Genomic DNA, 18608 nt, shown 5'->3' with positions numbered 1-18608 from the left:
TGTATCCTCCTCTCAAGCAATTGTACTGAAATTACTACACTCATTCCTACAGTTATTTCTAATAGTAATTCTCTCTATGGAGAGAGTACTCTCACAAAACCTTGTTTTTTTTTTCAACCTCTGCTGCACTTTTTTTGGTTGTCATCGCGTCTTTGAGGTTTTTATCTGTGCTAACAAGCTGAACATGCTGTAACATTCATACACCAACAGAGGCACAGGGAAACTTTTAAGGGTCAGAATACTTGGTGAGAAAATCGGCTGTCTGAATATGCTTTCTACGCTTCTTTTGTGCTCAAAAGTGTCATCATTCATTTGCAAAGTTTCAGGATTACAGCAAAAACAAGAATAATATTTCCGCATCACTTGGGCATAAAAATACCACTTATTGCACTAGATAATAGCCGTGTTTGTTCAAGTAACACCTCAAACTTCCTAACAAGATTTGCATGACTTTTTTTGAACAGCTGTTGAGTAGTTTACTCGAGTTGTTGGCCTTTGCTCCCTAATGACAGCAGCACAACTTTTCTGTAAATATGTGAATCTGACTTTAATGCTGACTGACAGCTTGTATATTGGCTTGGGATATATCAAATAGAATTGGATGGCTTGCATGACTGGAGTATGTGCTCCTTGATACTGCAAGTGGTAAGATGCGACGTCTCAGGAGTTTATCTTATCTGAGTCTCAGGAGGTTACTGACTGACAGCTGTAAATATATCACAACACAAGCTTAACCATCTCCCACATACCTCTGTGGAAGATAGCACACTTAAAAAGTATATTTGCATCAACAATAAACAAAGAAAATATCCGTACATTTCACATTTTCAGCAAATCAATAGCGAATAAAAAAAGATGATCTGCCTTCACTTGATTGTGATGGGTAATGTAAGAAGCACAAAGGGATGAACGGCATGAATGTCAGACTTCTAGCTGAAAATTTAATAATACCAATTTCATAACACCATGGCTACATTATTCGAGAAAAACATGAAGAATGAAGATAAAGCATTTAACTAAATAACAGTTCAGAGTAAAAGGAGCAGCACATCCAACTGTGTAAGGCAGTAAAGAATGTAATCCTGTGTGTAACAGAGGAGCAAGGACAGAACCTTAGAAGCAGACGTTTTTCTTAAACTACGACATTTACATTTTAAATTATTAATTTTAAAAACTGCTTGATAGATTGTGACATTTTTTTTCTTTGAAAATACTGTCTCACTCTATGTCCAAAGTGTAAGAATCGACTGGAGGGACTTACAGAAGCGTGTAGACAGCAAACACACACTGCAGATGTGTGTGATCTGCACTTCTGTTTTAATACCATCACTCAAAAGTGTTTGAAAACGAATACATTCATTCCGGAAAATGATAAAGACAGAAATGGCCATACAGTTACTTCTGGAGGCGCGATAAAGAAAGTTTATCACTTTAACAGGAAAAGGAAGTGAAGTGAGTCGACAGCCATGCTAGCAGCTCTGTGAGACGGCACGTGAGCTCAACGGTCACATCAGCATGCTAACATGGTAGCATGCTGATGTTTGCTATGTTCACTGTGCTGGTTTGGCATGTTAGCATGCAAACGTTTGTTAACTGGCACTGAACACAAAGTACAAATGAGGCTGGTGGGAAAGTCTGCAAGGAAATTTTTGACCCAATTATGGCACAAAATGAAAAATGAAGGGGTCGCCAACGTTTCTGCACTTTATCCACTGGGAACCATGAATGTCTGAACCGAAATTCACAGCAATTTAGCCAATAACTGTTCAAATAGTTCAATAAAGAACTACAAAGTAGGAGAAATCAGAGCACAACCAAAGTCAGCAGGATTCATCCTCTCAGGATAACAAACGTTTGCAGTCACTGTCAGTATTCTCTCACTGTGGACTAAAGTGGTGAACCAACAAAACAACACTAACATCCCCACAGCAACGCAAAGCAACCGGAGCACAGAGCTTTGTTTTTCTGCCAAAGTATTGGAAGTATGTGTAATAAACTGCACAAATCCTGATTTAATTATAGATTTAAACAATACAATTCTTCTTTTGATGGTTTAAGTTCAGGCCCATGGAAGTTTAAGGTCAACAGACTATTTACATAATTTAAAAACACAACACTGGCCTACATCCTTTTTTTTTTTAATTGTCAACCTGCTTATTAGCATGTCGTACTTCCTGTTTTGGCAGAATGCACTTCTGTGTACAGCTAAATGAATAATGTGAGTGATGAGTGATTTAATATCCAAACCGCCCGTGTGAGAAGCTTACGGGAGGATTCACGGGTCCTTGCCTCCAAAAACGCCAAACGGCTGCGTGTGATGGCTCAAAATGAAATCAAACTGTTAATCCACACACGACAGAGGTGACGATGAAGGACCATTATCCAACGCTGGCCTATAGCTACACATGTCACTCTCGGATAGGTAGCTAATAAGTGCCTTTGGTTTTGGAACTGGATTTGGGCAAAGTCAACAAAGTAAAGCTTATCTGGAAGGGAACAACAGTGAGTGAGAGGAGCTGTGGACTTGCCTTGAACACTTAAAACATCACATCAAACCAGCATTAATTGGCCTCATCTGACAGGCATTATCCTGGGGCTTCTTATCACAGCAGAGGAAATGCTTATCATACAACAGGAGGACTTTTTTCCTGTGACTACCTGCAAGGGCTGGAGGGGGGGAAAATGAGTATGGTACCATCTTCAGCCTTGATGTGTTAATCGCTGCCTTTCATTTCAGAAATGAGCACTTGATGTTAAGAAGCGACTCTCAGCAGGGTCTGCTGGTACACTGATACCGGAGGAGCGCGGTAGATACCTTCTCTGTTTTAAATGTTTGCTCAGTGTGCTGGAAGCAGTCTTTCTAAACATGTATGATGAGGCAAATGCTGAAAAGTGAGAAGACTTGGACTGTAAGCACACATATAACAGGGCGTTTCAAAGACAGTCTACAATACAGTGTGAGGCTACGTGATAATTAAGCTGACTGGGGTTTCTCTAGAAAAAAACACAGACTCTCTAAAAACTTTCTGAAATGTAATTTATGAAGGAACGGACAGACTGGAATCCTCATCCCTTGAGAAAAGTATGAACTGCAAGAGGACACACTTCACCGTTGGACAGAGTTAATTATGATCCTGAACTCACAAACAAGGCAAGTGTCTGGCCATATGACTCTAACTGCTTGTGCTGGTGAAGACTGAAGCGATGAAATATGATAAAAGGGAGGCAACCGTGTAATTTGGGGGATCAAACTCTCAGCTGTGTGTGTCTTTGTAATTGTACATGTGTGGTGTGGGAGCTGTAAATCAGGTTTGAATACATGTTTATTTAAAACTTCTGGTGATCGGGATGGATATGGTTACCTCACTGGACATATAATTAGCTTTAAAATGCACCTTGTTCTGTAATTGTAACACCACTGTGATATGACGACCATGTACAGTAGATCTATGAACTCAATTAAATAAGTGAATGAATGAAAAAGAAATGAAAAAGATGAATAACATCAATATTTCCAACTTATTTTTTGCACCACATCGCAGTTAAGGGAACTTATGTTATCTTATATTATCTCTTATATCTGTGTTACTCGCGCCAACCAGCGATTTGTTTTGGTCAGTTCTGCCTTTGTGTTCTTGCCATGAGTTGGCAGATGTGTTGACAGCTCATGAATTAGCTGAATACCAATAAAAATGTAAGGGTGCTTTCACACCTAAACTGTTTGGCTGAGTTCAGACAAAGTCTGCTGTGACTGCCTGTTTGGTTCTGTTCGTTGGTGCTGGTGTGAAATCAAACTCTGCAGCAGACGAGCTCTGGTGCTGTTTTTTAGATTGTGATGTTAGAACAAACTAAGGAGCCAGACAACTATGAAATTCCTGTGTTGGTCGTGCGCTGTTAAAAAAGCGATCTTCTGAGCGGTGTGTGAGAGAAAGGTGTGTCCTGTAACACTCAACTTTTTCACCATTTCTATTTGTTTGTCACTATTTATGTTACGGGAGGCCTCGACTATGAGTGGGTTCATGCAGCAATGATAAAGCACGAGGACAGAAAAAACTGTCCAGTGAGTTATCTGTCGGTGAGTACCGCTTCATATTTACACCACTGAAGTGTTGCAAACAGTCGGCGTGAGCCAAAGACTAAACGAGTGCCAGCGACTGTGAGCATCTATCTGAGCTGAGTTAGATCATTTCCCGAATCAAAAGCATAGTGAAATAGTAGTTTTTTGCCTGATCAGTCAAGTGATTCAGCTTTTTCAAATGACTTCCGTCACTTCACAGAAGTTTTGGTTAAGCAACGTGTACAGAAAAGTCATCACTATCACACAAGAAAGCTTTAAAGTTTCATCTTTGATGTCAATGTAAAGATCTCAAAAAGTTAAAGACTAAATTATCATCAACATCCCGAGGAATCTGCAAAAAGAAAACATGATTTGCCTTTTACAGTTTGTGTAGCTTCCAATACAACTTTTTACTAGATTTTTTTTTTTGTCGGTCACGTTGGATCATTAGCAGCTGACAAAGATTTGTCTGCTCCCATTTATGTTTCTATTGCAGCATTAACACACTGTGCATTTCAAAACAACAGAAACATCTCTGAACTATAAAACCACGTCAGCTGTTCACCGGAAACTTGCATTCAGAAGGCAACATGCTCTAAGAATAGTTCAATCTAATACTAAGCTGCACCTGCAACACTTAGTGGTGTAAACTTGACAAAGTTAAAACGTTCATCATCAAATCTGAGGTAGCTGATAAACGGTGAGAGCTACAATAAGAACAATGAGAAACAGGCTCAAGCCAGATGAAATTCATGATTTGTCATAAAAACCTTTGGCAAAGCAGACACTAGTTTTCTAAAGTCCCTGAACACCTGTGTTCTCTGTCAGCGATTTACTGTGATGGACGTTTTCTGTTTTTCTTTGTTTTTGTCTGTTTTGCCCTTCTTTCTCTCTCTCTCTCTCTCTCTCTCTCTCTCTCTCTCTCTCTCTCTCTCCCTCTCTCTCTCTCCATTGGTTTGAAGAGGGCGGGCTCAGCGGGGAAAAGGTGATGTCATGTATTTCTGTGCACCAATCAGGATTTAGGAACATTTGAATCAAACAACTCTGATGTTTGCTTATGACGACATCACTGTCAATCAAATCTGATTGAATCACATCCACACAGGCCTGATCATGCAGATTAAATTAGTTTTGTTTGTTTTTTTTTTCCTGTTAAAAGGATAATAAACACCTGAAGTTTTACTTTAATTGTTGTGAATCTAACGATTATCTAACAGAAGAATTCCAAAGTGGTGTTGATGGTTTCGTGTCCTGTGTTGTTGGTCTTTGTGGAGGGAGAGTGATCCGGTCTTTGCTGACAGTGTGAATGCTGGGAAACTCTCGTGTGGGTTGTCTGTTGCCACTTTACGCACAAACTAGGACCCGTCATAGCTGTGTTACAGGACTGACTAAAACCAAACTGTGGACACACAAATGGAAAGCTATACGTAAAAAAAAAAAAAAAACAGAAAATATAATCCCTATACTGTACGAATGGTGGATTATGGGATTTCTGGATTCCTCACAATCTCTGCCGTCTGCTGCTGTAGTCACACCTTTCCAGCCTCACACACGGAAGATGCTTAAATCCTTCAGTAAATGAAACCTCAACGAAGGCCTTCCAGCACAACCCGTCCATTTACAGGCCCTCTGGAAGCTGTTATCAGCAGAACCATCAAGTCAAACATGTCCCAAATCACAACGGACACCTGTGTTGTCTTTTGCACTCTGTAAAAAAAAGCTTTTGTAGATTTATTATTCTGTGACAGTAAACAGAGATATTTTCCACTTAAGTGAGTGTGAGATTTCCAAACCTTTTCATAACACAGGTATTGAGTTGTTATTTTAATGTTGAACACAGCTTATCCTCTGCTGCTACAATGCACACCGCACATCTATCCCCCTTATTCAAACTTGTATTGGGTTTTGGCTTGGGGACATAATCCCTTCCCCGGCTCGCTCACTGGCAAAGCCACATAGAATCAACTCATCAATACCACTTTGTTTACTGAATACAGATGACTTTGCCCAAGAATCCCTTTTAGTAGAGCACAGGATACAAAGGCATGAATGAGCGTAAGCTCGTGGCGATTTCATCTGAGCTTTTTTTAAATACCTGAGCTACCATTTAAGCAATTGCAGCAGACAGCGTTTTCGCTTCGCAATTATATCCAAATGATTTGGGCTCGGCCTGATGAAAGAGGCTAACAAAGACTCCGGGTGCTTTACCCCTTTGTCTTGACTCACAGGCGTTGCTTCCATTGTGCACTCTCCTCAGGAACAGAAAAGGTCCAGTGGGTTGGCAGCAGTGTGCCTCCCTATATCCTGCAGTGCTGGACTGCAGGACCACAGAGACATAACAGCGAGGAGCTTTAGGCCTGTAACTTCATCATGTCACACTGAGCCAGGGTTTCCTCATACTCTCTTTAACACACAATACCAGGGGCTAAGCTTACTATAGGGTTCTTAGTCAATGCGGGAGAATGTTATAACAAAACCTATGAGCAACAAAGAGCCTGAGATTACAAATCTACATTTAAGGGTGCAGGAAACAGTGGCATTCTCTACTTTTTTTTTTCTTCTACTCTACTGTGTTTTGTTTTTTTCACCTCAGCCTGCCAGTGCTGAACTGCTGCTGTTTTCCTTATTGACAGCTTGGCAGTGCAGTGTGAGCTTTTCATTGTAATGTAATCTACAGCTGTCGTTTCAAGGTGTCAGATACATATTTAATCACCATTTAAGTGAAATAAATATCAGACTGGACTCAGTGGCCGGTCGAATGTTCTGGTTACAGGCAGCAGACACCACCGTCACCCTCCACTGTACACAGGAAGGAAAAAGACTAAATAACAGAGTCAGAGCCCCGTGTTGTTGTTGTTGTTGTTGAAAAGCTTGAGGTCAATAAGACTTGTTGTCATTTGTGCAGCAAACAATGTCACTTGATTATTTAGCTCCACATCAGAGTACATCACAGGGAGATTTTCTGTGATGAGAACTTTGGCTCAGGGATTTCTCACAGACCACTCAGACAAACACGTTACAGCAGAGTTGTGTGTTTAAAGCATTCTTGAAAATCCTCGGTAGAACAGAGAAATTGAAAGCGATCGTGTAAATCTAAAATTTGGACTTCCATGATTCATCCATGGATCACTTCTAAAAATAAATCAGATCTTTGTCTAACTCCTGAAGAAAAACAAACTGTTCAAATCCTGCTTGGCCAGAAGCATCTGTGCAGCATCAGTTGGTCTGGGTTAAATGCTTTGGGCCTTAGTCCTCGTGCCCAGTTGTTTGGACTCTTACTTAATCCTTCACTTCTCCACTGCTCACTCTGCAGCACTACGACCCTCGCTGACACCCAAAGAAGATTAACTGAAAAGCCAAGTTAAACTAGTTGTTTTTGGAAGGCTTTATCCTTAATTGACTGATGTCTGTTGCTGTTTATCTGTTCCTGCTGCTTAAAACCAAATCCAAACCTGCTCACTGGTCCATCTAAAAACCCAGCTAGGGTATCTATGTCAGGCCTCTTAATCACTCTGGGGTTGTTTTAATCTAATCTGGTCATCATAAGCACGTCTTATTTACTTGTTTTCTGCTCTTCACTTTCCTTGCTGAAGGTGATCGCAGCTCAGCGTACATCATCCACTGCTCCAGTTACTCATGGAAAGCTACAGTAATAGTTTAGGAACAGACCTTCAGCTGTGTGCGGTGTGTAAACGTGCACATTGATAGCAGCCAAACGCATCTGCAGAGCTGTGAACAAAGGGTATAACTGCTCTATCATATGCCAGGTCAATACGCCATTATTTTCCATTGCATTGTTAAGGTGCATGGCCCCTCCCAGCAGAGCAGCATTGATTCATGCTCACTGTGTCTGCATTATAAGTACACACTCCGCTGGTAACAGTGTCCCTGTATCAGACATGACGTTAACCAACTGAATTACCGCTGGCGAAAACGCACCGTCACTACCTGAGGTGTAAAAATGAGGCTGTGCAGCTGTGTCATGTCAAAGCCAACATTAATCAACCCGTAGCTTCACACATCATAAGGATTAAAGTGAACTGGTTTCATTTGGCTTCATCTATCTTCTTCCACGACTGCATGGAGCCCAAATTCAGGTCACTGATTTTTATTTTGTCTAAGGAACAGTCGAATCTAAATGTGCTGTTTCTAGAAACACTGAAATCATCTTATACTAATCTAACATGCAAGTATGTTATTTGTACATAATATAAATAATAAAATAAAAATGGTAGAATGGTAGCTATATCCCTACCACACTATGAACAATAAAGCATCAAATTTCTGACAGCCGAGTTTCAGGCCTACAGCAGGAAAGTATTTGACACTGAATCTCTTTATTTCGGGTGGAGTCTCACTTTAAGAAAGAAAAAGAAAAACATTCAGGCATAAAGAAATAGTTTCTTTTCTTCATCTGTGATAGCATCTTTAAGACAGATATCACAAACAAATTATTTGTTTCAGATGCTCTGCGATCTAATCCTGACCCGACCTGACCCTGACTCTGGGAAAGAATGAAAGGAGGATAAAGTAATGAGGAAAGTCAGGACAGAAAAAGGAGGAAAAGACTGAAAGATTACCCCTGTGACACGACAGCACTGTCAGCCTCATTCATCCAAATCTGCCAAATCTGATATTAATGAGGTGCACAGTCCCATGATAAAAGATGCCACAACAGAGCAACTGTGGGTCTTTGTTAAGCAGTGATTATGAATGTAAAACACTTCAGGCACCATGTAAGCAAATAGTACAATATTCATTAGCATTATTCTTAATTATCTTAATTATACTTCATTATTCTTAATGTCTCTGTAAATCATTTGTCCTGGACCATCCAGGCAGGCCACACTTGAACTGCCACTGCCATCGCACTGCGTCAGGTTCAATTCAAAGTATGAAAACCAAAATTTACTTTATGGCACGTCTCATGTTTACACATGAAAACAGTGTAAAATGAGCAGCCGATGGCTCCGACACAGATACGTGTGTATTTGTATCCGAGGCGGATTCACAGCCATATTTGAATAGAATAGAATAGAATTTTATTTGCCATTTGCACAGATACACTGCAGTACATGTGCATTGGAATTCTTGTGCATCCCTCCCCAGAGTCAAGCTTAAGGTTAAAATAATACGATAAAATAAGAAATAAAATAAAATAATCAAGAAATAAATAATACAAAAGAAGAGTAAGATAGTGCACTTAGAATACTGGAAGATTCTTAAGAAAATTAAGAAAATTAGGTGCCTAATATAGGCACACTGTCACTTCCTGTATGTGATGTTTCACATGGTGATCTTAACAGGCATATTGCACATGGTGATATTGCAAATATTTTAGAATATTTTGAATTGTTTCACATGGTGAATATAAGGACATATTTCACATAGTGATAACAGATTGTTTTTGACATTTGCACATTGACAGGGTTATGATATGTAGTAGCTTCTTCCCTCCTTAATGTCCTGTGCCACTGTTTTGTTCTTCAATTTCGATTTTGACTTTTTTTAAATGTAAACGTTGGGCCGCAGGACGAATACTGGCTGAACGTTGGCTCAACAACAGGGTAAATCCAGGACTGATAGACTCTTTTTGGCCAACGTAAATCACCAAGTCTGCATTCAAAGCATCAAAAGCGATGTACTGACAGGCTTCTCAAGACACACACATTGGCAAATGTACTGTTTCAGAGCTTTCAAAGCCAGTATACCAGTTTCACTGTCACAACACGGGGTGGGACTCATGGACCAAACAGCATCGTCAGGTTTTGGAGGATTTCAGCAAGCAAAGGCTGTGGACAACTAGACAAATGTCCTCACATGTAGTAAAATGCCCTTGAATTTTGAAGTGAGACGGTGAGACACTAAACAATATGTTCTAAAAGCTGAAGATTACCTATCAGGACTATATTTTATTGACTGGATAAGAGCAAAAGAGAGGACATTTCAGACGATATTTTGCAGTGTAAGCTGACACCAAACAAACAGGTTTTTGGATAAGACTCTACATGGCTTTTTCTTTCAGTCCTGAAAGCTGTTTTGACTGAATGCGTGCACACTGTGCTGCAGAGATTATCAGGTTTTAAAAGCTCTGAGGAAAATGTGAGGAACAGTGTGTATCAGACTAAGGACTTAGATTTGTTCTAAGATGTTTACCTTACATATAGCAGGCTGGTATTAGGTAAGAATGAAATGCAGAGCTACTGAACGAGAGGAAAGACTACACAAAGAAAATAAAAAAAGAGGCCGTTATATAATTTCCCTGGTGTGTCCCCTGAGAGTCCAGCAAAATCTGAAGGATTTCTCCATTCAGATTAAGTCCCTACTGTTTGGCTATAGCTCTAGTCAAGTCCTACAAAGAGTTAAGCATTTTGCATTCTACAGTCAAGCTAAACTGTTCTTGAAATTCAGCTGGCAGCCGGCCTCGCTAGTCATCCGTCGATTTGATGTGTGCTTCAAGAATCTGGCCCATGCAGACAAACTGCGAGCCAGGACGTCCAAACAAACAGAGAAACCAACAGCCGTCCTTGGCAAGTTAATTTCACAGCCTTGCTGCAGCCCAGTCATGTAAGGTGGTCTCCCATCAGTCCACCTCTGTGTTACTGTGATGCTTTCATGCTGACGGAGAGGTGGAACTGAACTTCTGTGTGAAGGGAGCCGTCCAATTATTATTTAACCTTAAGCCCGTGTTGATTACTGATGCAACAAAGACCGTGTCTGTGAGCATGTGCATGAATGAGAGGGTGCACACACTGTATGAGTTACTGCATGTATGTATGTATGCATAAAGCTATAGCATAAAGGGTCAGTGACTAACAGGCATTTAGTTGGGTTGAACCTTCACAGTGTAACTGCTCACATTTTTCTTATGTTATGCTCAAGTGCAGAACCTCACTGAATACACAGCTTTATCATATCCTCTTAAATATAACACTCTTACAAAACTCCCTTTCAACAACCCTGAAATGCTGAGCGCTGTGTGGTGTTGCTGATAATTTCGTTTTCTGAAGGATGACAGAGAGGTCAAACTGAATCAATATAAATATATATATATATATTGCTCTTTGTGTGAAATGTACCATAAATGCTCTGTTGTGAGAATAAAGCTGGAATTCCACATTGACTTTAGATTGAGATGTTAGCGTTGCATTTTAATAAACCCACACCAGAGAAATGAATTCTTTTACTCCCGAGCATCTGAAAAGGTATGACTGAACTGCAAATGTAAAATACGCAAAGAAGAAAACTAAACATGGCTAAAAAAAAAAAACAAAAAAAACAAACAAAACACGAAAGCAATTAGTAAAAACCTTGAAAAGATCACTCAGCTCTTTCAGCATGTGGAAGACAAAGCGATCTTAGCATCACTGACGACCCTGACACATATTTTAACTGTTTATTTGCTACAGGAAATAAACAGCAACGTGCATTTAAAGGCACTGTTTACAGTGCACCTGTGAGATGCTGTTAATGTTCATATAACCAAATGTAACATGGTGTTTGAGGCAGGTTTGCTTGGGAAGAGGGTTTTGTTTAATACGAACTCATCAAGGGAAAATTACTGTCAATGTTAAAACGGTAAGAAAACATTGAATCTTGAACTGGGCTCAGTTCAAACAACGCTGTAACGTGTGCAGCTGCCGAGTGCTGAAGAATTATATTAAAATGACACAGGGACTTATATCGGACAAAGTGTATTATATTACAAACATGCTCCTTTAAATACGCTAAAGAAATTAGAATTTTTAGGAAATTATAAAATCATATGGATGAAAAATGTGGTGATTGAGAAGGTAAACCGCTTTCATCAGTGCTTCACCTCAATAACTTCAACAAACCTTAACAATCTGTACCTAGAAATCCAAACTCATTTACTGTATTTCACATTTAACAGTGACCCTACTGGGATTTTTCAAATTAGCTTTTCATTAGCACAATGATTATATTCAAAGGTGGCATTATATCTACTGCTAAGTCATAGTAATAGTGTCAAACTACTGCTAAGTCATGTCTGACATTTACAGGTTAAGGTATCAGATGTCATCTAAGTTTATCCTGCTGACAGCTCTCAGCCTCCGCCGTGGCGCGGCGAGTAAAGAGAGCGGCTTCGAGCTTCGGAGCGGCCTGAGACCTGAGGAGGGTCTAGGGTCAAGCCCAACAGATACGGGTGGTGGTGAAAGAGACGTGCGAAAAAGCTGTGGTCTAATAAAAATAAAAATTTTGAACATCTATGATATCATATCATAAAACATGCTCACACTGTTTTATGGTGTGTGTGTGTGTGTGTGATTAGCGGTGACGTTGGTGGAGAGGCTTGTGACTAATAGTACGTAACAAGGGCACAGCTTTGCCACTTTACTCTCAGATACAACAAAGCAGAAGCAGCACAGGCTAGCAGCTTTTTGCTCTGCCCCGTGTCTCTGAGGCCACAAATAAGTTTATCATTACTAGAAGAATAAAAGCGTGTTAATGAAAGCCGCGGCAGGAAGGAAGCTTCTTGCACCACCTGTTCAGCATTTTCATATTCAGTAAAGAAGAGCTCAGGTTCCCATATGGGCACCTTACCATCTGTTTCAAAAACCAAATTTTTATTCAACAACAGTGCATGCTTTGCTAAGCACAGACACCTCGGAGCTTTCTAATTTTAGGGTCTGTATTTACGGTCAAAGCAATAAACCGTCTTACAGCACGTCCGTACATTCAGGTTTTTTCAGTGTTTAATACAGTAGCTGCAGCTACGTCACAGCATCAAACGACTGAGTGCAGTTCATGTATTTGCATACATTTAAGCGACAGGAGCAAACAACAAAAATCAAGTCTACGCTGCTCCATTAGAATTAGAAACACACAAGCATGACTAAAACACTGATGAAATGATATCTCCCATCAATTATAGCAAGGACCATTAGTGTTATCAGGACACGCAAACACAATTTTGATGTGGCTGTTAAGGGAGCTCTCAGCAGCTTATCAGAAATAATGCCAACAAAGAGTCGACCAATTAGCAGATAAAGACAAAGAATCATCGCAGGCTAAACTAATGTACCGAAAGCATCAGTAAGGTCTGAAAGAATATTTCATTATTAACAGGTATTTTTTTTATCTTTTCACAAATTCATTCCTTTTATTGTAAAACCTCTCTCTGACACACAGCTGCAGCTGACAATATAAGCAACCTGAAAACAGCCCTGAAGGTTAACTGTTCTCTTACCGACTGTCCATTTACAGCAGTTACACCACCAGAGATGATTGTTCTGGTAATTAATACATAAATAATAAAAATAAGTATAAAATGATTTTCAAGATGTTCAAACCCTTTCAGTGCAAAGTCATGTTTCAAACATCAAAGCTGAATTCGTCCTTCTTCATTTTTCCACATATTTGAGCACAAATCATAATTTTCTGAGTATGTGAGGCTCCATACATTTTCATAATTATTTTATTTCTATTGCTTCTATTGTATAATATAAAATCTTTGTGGACCACAGTGTGTCACTCGACCTGTACTTTGGCCACTACACCAAAGTTACCACACGGCACCTGAAAACGTACCACACATGCATCGAGCCTTGCAGTAGTGTTATGACAATCAATTAGTTAAAACCTCCACTAAATTATAAATCACTTCCTGCGCTGGAGGCAACCTCAGCAAGACTGTGGGAACACTTTGATGGAGCAGCAAATATCTGGCTTGTGTCTATCTGAGGACTGTAAGAAAGCAAACTACACAAAGCTTTATTTGATTAAAGGTTTTTTTTTCCTACATTTTCTAACAAAAACACATGACAGACTTGTTTTTCTCACAACCAAGACTAATTGAGTAAATCAAGAATGCATCATGGGAACATTAAGGCAACCCTCTGCCCTTTAGCCCGTCCTTCTGTGACGCAAATGCCACAATCTTCTAACAGAAATATGGATAATTTGAACAAAAACTACAACAAGAAATTGCCAGGAATTCATAAAACAACCGAATAACTTATATAAATATATAAATTCAAAAATTAAATAAACCTGAATATTAAGCCTTCCTGTTTAAGATTCCACAAAGAGGTGGATTCAAGTTTTTCTATTTAATTATCATGATCACAGAAATACTCCACGTTACATCCTGTACTACAAACATAAAATTCATCCAGGCCCACAGCATGTGTGCACATTACACATTTTAACCCTTGATTAAATGATTTTACAAACGAACAATAATTTAGACTCATCAAAATCTGAAAACTTCATCTGGAAAATTCTGAGTCAAAATATAATAATTAGGCTCTGACTAAATGTCTGTATAGCGCTGCACTCTCTATGGGCACCACTGACATTAATTACCCCTACTGATGTGTTTACACAGTACACAAACACAAACACTCACACATAGCTGAGTCAGAGCAACACATACACGCTGCACATTTCTAATTTTCTGATTTAATGTGAGATGGTCCAAAAAAGAGTGACCGTATATGACAAGAGATTTCTTTGCTCTGACCACCACTCCACCTGCAACAGTTCTTCAGTAAGCTCAAATACACATGTTGTCTATGTAAAGAAACAATGTCAAGTAAACAGAGTGAAATTTAAAAAGGTTCACGGAGGCCGCGCTGGTCTTTGAATACACAGTACTGTACTGCTGTGGAGAGGAGGAAAAATTAGGTGGAGTACTTACCCAAATGTTAACACTGAGTGATGGAGGGGACTGCAGGATCAGACACCTGAAAAGAAAAAGCATATAAATATACAGCTCATACATATAAGGACATGTAGGTTTGACACAGAGGAGACCACTGAGGGCAGAACGGATCTGGATCAGTTTGTTTAAACTGTCCGATCTCGGGCTGAATCTGCCGTTTGAATGTGTGTTTCATTCATCTCACTGGCTTTCATTCAATTGTTTACTTTAAGAAAGTTAGCATTACAGTGCAGCACTAACTCCTAAAGTGAAACACTAACTTTTGCCTGCCAGGGATAAATTCAAGAATGATAATTGTGACTGAAATTTCTATTTCTGGTGTTGTGAATGTCCTACATTCTGTTTAGATACAGGTAAGGGTGGGGGTGGAATGATTTTTGTCTCCAGGGCCCAAAGATGTGTATTCCTCTTGCTGAGGAATGCTTTTGTTCTGATAAATTGACACTGTCAGTTTCCCACATTGCCACAGTGTGGCATATACTATAGGGAGCAGTAGTGGGAACACAGATGCTACATACGATTGGCGTCAGTCAATGTGACAGTTCTTGTTTTTTCTTCTCTTTTGAGGGAGGGGGGGTCTATTTTTCTAAATCTGAACTTCCAAGTCGAGGAAGCAGGAAGGAATAAGAATTAATACACCTACACTCCCCTTCTCCCTTTAGAATGGCAAAAATCTCTTTGTACTCACATCATAATTACTGGTGGGCGCCAGTTTGGAATTGTTATCCATGCCTCCTTCACACTTTTTTTTTTTTCCTTTTTGCAAGTATAATACAATGTTTTGAGAACATGTAACTGACAACTAAGTCTTTTCTCAACTTTTCTTCAGTTTCTTTGCGCTGTGCTAATGTTAAGGAACAAGCATTGCTTGAAGTGGCGTTTCTTGTTCGAGCAGATGCTCCCTATTTTCAGACGCGCCGCTCTGCACAAGCACGGTGAACAGCGGCGAGTAGCCGGGCGCCGAGGAAAGGTAACCAGGCGTCACACTGCCGGCGACGCGTTCCTCCGCGGAAACGACGATGATGATGAAAAAGCTCTGTTTTGGTGTGTTTTCATGAAGCCTGACGCTCTGATTCCATTCAAAATGCAGTCTCAATTACTGAGGAGGTTTAATGTGTTTACCTCAAAAACAGTTTTACTTTCCACTTCTAATTCACAGTGTTTCTTCTAGTGTCAGTGTCGAGCACCGGTGGATTCACTGAGTTCCCACAAAAACAGAATGCTTTCCTTTATCACTGTCACTTAAATGTGTCTTTAGTTTGTTTTTACATCAAAAAATGTAGAAATAAATAATAATATCATAAAGTTTTAATATTTTGTCTTTGTGAGCTGAATATCATTTTACAGCCTAAATGATAAATCACTTAAATGAAAAAAAAAATTAATGATATAAAATAATTCACAAATATTAAAGTATTAAATCCATATTAAATTCGAGTGATCTATTATTCATAGAAAGCAAAGACAGCAGACAGTAAATAGAACTGATATAAACTATGTGTAGGTGAACCTGCCGGAGCAGCTGTAAGAAATGTTTGAACTGTTTTAACCAACATCAGACTAAATCTGAATTATGTGCAGAACTCAACACATCTTAAAAAGGTCAGTTCACCCGAATCTGCCCAAAAAAGGCTGGATACCTCAGAGGCTGGATACCTCGGTGGCATCCAGCCTCAGAAATACCTCTGGTTTTATGTGCTCGGCTGTTAAGACATCTGCAAATGAGCCTTGTGCTGTCACCTCAATCCGAGGGAAGTAAATGGAATTTAATTTGTTGTTCACAAAGCGAAGTGAAAAGTGACAGAGCTACGCGCCTTTTTAGAAATGATGTCCTGTTTCAGAATATGTCACAGAGCTCACTGTCAACACAACTTATTTTCTACCAAAGGTACAAAACAGTGAAAACTGTCTCCTCTCCTGTAAGACCACCATCAGTTTCCTCCCCCAGGTACCACCATCAAGGCCAAACAGCTACCGTGTTATCTACCCATACACAGCTGACTGAGAAAGTAACAGCTAACTGGGGACCTTATTACAGCAAGTGTTTGGGAAATATGCCTCACTTCCTGTTTGCTTGTCTTGCCATCAACTTAAATTGTGCACCACCGCTATGTGGGTTGGATATTTTATTTATACTTTTATTTACCCAGGGTAGATTTACTGAGCGCTAATTTTATTTTTCAGCTACTCCATCCCTCTCACACACACACATATTCACTCCTGGAACCTTCCTAACACAAACTACAGTCTTTCGCCGCCGTAGACAGATTTTCTACAACTGTAAAATATCCATAATCATAGAAATCCATGTATTAAAACCAGTGTTCACAACAATTCCGTCTCCAGCAAAGAAATCTGAGTAAAAATTAGTCACCAAAACAAAAAACCAAAAAACAATCTGACCAACTTCTGTGATTTTTTTCCTTGAAAAGTGGGGGACTTGAAACCTCTCCACCGAATGTGATCGATCTTGCAGTCTCCGAGTTACAGATCCAAACACAAACAAAAGGGGTTCAGCACGTTCTGTGCTAAGACATCTGGGGAAGTATCCAGCTGAGAAGGAGTTGTGTAAATGGAAAACACGTCAGATGGGCTCATGGCTTTGTGTGTCGCTGTCAGCTGCCAACCCAATAAATTAAAAACAGCACTGTAACGCTGCTAATACTGGTCCCAGGACTGTACCTGTGAGGCAGTGGTAGGCAAATGGCTGCTGCACCCAGCAGCGGAAAATATTTTCACTTTCACAGTTTACACATGAGGGCAGCACGGTGGTGCAGGTGTGAGCGCACCTAAGATGCACCGAGGACGGTGTCCTGGGCCACACTGAAGGACCGCCTGCTCAGCTGACGTATGCTGAGCAAACAGAACTGATGTACGTGTTCATTTGCATGTAGAGCAGGGAAGTGGGCTCCAATCACAAGTGGGCACCTGGCCAGGTGTGAAATGACAGACAGAGCTTTCCACTTGTGATGGGATCACCTGAGACGCAGGTTAAAGCCAGGTCTGAACAGGGCCCCAAACGCCCGCAGGTGTGAATGTGGGTGTGAATATTTGTGAGTCCGCCCCTCTGATACTTTCCTGTTGTTGAGTCCTAACACAACCACATCTTATTAAACCATGCACCTTTGGACAGGGCATGAATCCACATAAGATGAAACCGGGTTAAATAGGCTATTCATAAAGATCTGCCATCACCCAGAAATGTTCAGGCATATTTTTTTTGATAGTCAAATAAAATGAGCCAATTTCATTTAATGCCAAATTCATTATGATCACTATGAACACTTCAGTCCTGTGGTCCACAGAAAAAAAAACACAATGAGCTAAATACTCAAATTATCAAAGCCATTAGACATTCAGATAGAGTAATTTGCTATCAAACACAAATGATCATCCAAGTACATTAGACTATTAACACAATTCTAAAGACCCACAATCTGTCAAAGACATGTAATTTAGGCCCTGAAAAGGTCTTTATTCATCAGGTTATGATGGACAGGCTGGACAGACACTAAAAACAAGGGTACATGCGTCAAACCCTTCTGATAACCTTCATCTTATGGTGCCATTTTTTTTTAAACAATGGCCGACCCACACATTCCTGTCATACAGATGTGACAAAGCTGAGGAGCACTGGGTCCATTTTCTCTGTGGACACATGCTTTCTAAGTGCTCCTACAATGGACAGCCTGATTGGGCCTTAATGTTTACGGCCTGAAAGGGCAGACCAAACCAAACCAATGAAAAATACATACCCCTGAAAACACCTTGGCCTTTTCCGTGGGCTTTATGGTGTATTTATAACCACACAGCAAAGTGAAAGGCATGTTAGGATTAAATTAGTTACCGTTTCTGAACCAGGTA

General features: G+C 40.0%; 1 protein-coding gene across 4 annotated transcripts in view; it reads right to left on the bottom strand.

Annotated features, from left to right (window-relative positions):
• The window catches only part of LOC121183013 (LIM domain containing preferred translocation partner in lipoma), a 128115-nt gene that overhangs the window by 92310 nt on the left and 17197 nt on the right, over positions 1 to 18608 (bottom strand). For all 4 annotated transcript variants that reach the window (XM_041039776.1, XM_041039779.1, XM_041039777.1 and 1 more), the window contains exon 3: positions 14721 to 14766. The gene's annotated coding sequence lies outside the window, so the exon portion shown is untranslated. The remainder of the gene's footprint in view (positions 1 to 14720; positions 14767 to 18608) is intronic.

The sequence above is a fragment of the Toxotes jaculatrix genome, chromosome 6, assembly GCF_017976425.1.
Source record: "Toxotes jaculatrix isolate fToxJac2 chromosome 6, fToxJac2.pri, whole genome shotgun sequence".
NCBI lineage: Eukaryota > Metazoa > Chordata > Actinopteri > Toxotidae > Toxotes > Toxotes jaculatrix.
The sequence above is the reverse complement of the archived record's forward strand: the minus strand, read 5'-3'. Positions and strand labels throughout refer to the sequence as shown.